Source organism: Enhydra lutris, unplaced genomic scaffold, assembly GCF_002288905.1.
Source record: "Enhydra lutris kenyoni isolate GAN:26980312 unplaced genomic scaffold, ASM228890v2 scaffoldscaffold8, whole genome shotgun sequence".
Lineage (NCBI taxonomy): Eukaryota > Metazoa > Chordata > Mammalia > Carnivora > Mustelidae > Enhydra > Enhydra lutris.
Genome location: NW_019154092.1, coordinates 40,092,441 through 40,094,464, shown reverse-complemented (window position 1 = coordinate 40,094,464; position 2,024 = coordinate 40,092,441).

Below are 2,024 nucleotides of genomic sequence, written 5' to 3'. Positions count from 1 at the left end.
TGCTTCTTCTCCTGCTTCTGCTTCTTCCCTGCTTCTGCTTCTGCTTCTTCCCTGCTTCTGCTTCTTCCCTGCTTCTTCTCCTGCTTCTGCTTCTTCCCTGCTTCTGCTTCTGCTTCTTCCCTGCTTCTTCTCCTGCTTCTGCTTCTTCCCTGCTTCTGCTTCTGCTTCTTCCCTGCTTCTGCTTCTTCCCTGCTTCTTCTCCTGCTTCTGCTTCTTCCCTGCTTCTACTTCTTCTCCTGCTTCTGCTTCTTCTTCTGCTTCTTCTGTTTCTGTTGCTTCTTCTTCTGCTTCTTCTTCTTCTGCTTCCGCTTCTTCTGCTTCTCCTTCTCCTTCTTCTTCTGCTTCTTCTGCTTCTACTTCTTCTGCTTCAAGTAACTCTCATCCTTCTCCTAGAACCAGTGGACTGGCTGAAGCATGGTTGTTTTTCCCCCTCCCCCACACCTCATGGCAATTTCAGAGGCACAAGAAAGAAACATATAAGACCTTTTGAGGCCTAAGCTGGTCCAGCATAACTTCCTTCTTATTCTATTGGCCAGAATAAGTCATATAGCTGAACTCAAAGTCAAGGATCAGCCCAATGAAAAGGCAAAGGCACTGGTACATGGAAGGATAGAAATTGAGTTCAGTAATGTAATTTCTCCCAAGTCCAGGACTGAGTCCATCCTGGACCACTTACCTTTAAAAGGTAAGTTTGAATTCTACACCTACCCTGCCAGCCCCCCCCCCATCTAATTAGGGGCCAAACATAAAGATTACCCTAGACATTATCTTAACCATTGCTCCCCATTGCCTAAAGGAACTTTCCTGAAGGCATTCATTCTTTGATTTTTGTCAAAGGAATGAAAACATTGACTCCATAGTACCAGTTACAAAGAAAGTACATAGTTACAAAGAAAGTCTGTGGTGAGATGGTCCAAGATGCCAAAGTGTGCCTTGTAATAGTCTGAATCCAAAAAAAAAAAAAAATACTGAGAGCAAATGTTAAGGAGCCATCTGTATATGAAATTGAAAACCACTTGACAGCAGCACCTGCTAAGATATCTTACATGAATTGGTGAAATGGACCGCACAGACCTCAGAATGCCCACAGCATGCAGCAGGCTCTAATTTTCAGTAAACTACACGAGTTGGGATTTTTTTTTCCAAGCTACTAAGATATAGAATATGCATTTTTTTTTGTTTGGGGAAAGATTTTTTTTTTCCTAAACTGAGATAACTGTTGAATAAATATATTTTTAAAATTCCAAGCTTTTAAAATTTTTTTTGGAAGTAAGGACATCTGAGCAACAATTTTAAAAAATGTAATCCGCTATTATCAGCTTAGTCTACAAGCCTGGATTTTTGAAAAATAGTGGATCAGTAAATGTGGTAATAGTACTCGTACCCTATCTTATATTTTAAGCTGCTTTTGCTAGATCTAGAGATTTTAGGAGCTGAAGAAGCCTTAGAGATCGTAATCACCTAATTTTATAGATGAAGTAACAGAGGCCCAGAGAGGTTAACCTGATTCTTTTGAAAGTACAAGAACTGAATCATGTGAGTTGTGACCCAGGGGCAAGTGACACAAAGAGGTAACTGTGAGAGGAGTTTACCCCACCTCCTCTACATCTATCCCCATACTCTCCAGGCACCCCACATGACCCCCTCCTCAGTAAATATACAAGCTAGTAAAAACTGTGATTTACTGCTCAACCAAAGCTTCCAGACAAGGCCCCTGGGTACCCTTACCCCTTTCCCAGCCCAGGGTAGATATCCTGGATTGGTCACTGTCCACTTACAAGAACAACCTTCCTTCTCTATCACCAGTGGGATCTTGAAAAACTGGAAAATTTTTTGGTATCTTGCTGTTTCTTTTATTTCCTTTACTTTATCTTCCTGTCTTTCCCTACCTGATTTGCATATGGGGCCAATTTTGGAGTTAGTGTTCCTATGTGTCTGTGGGAAATAATACATCTCTTCTTCCCTGTAGGTACTAACTAGTTGGCCTATTTAAGCTTAATTTCTTCCTGGGACATTAACAACTC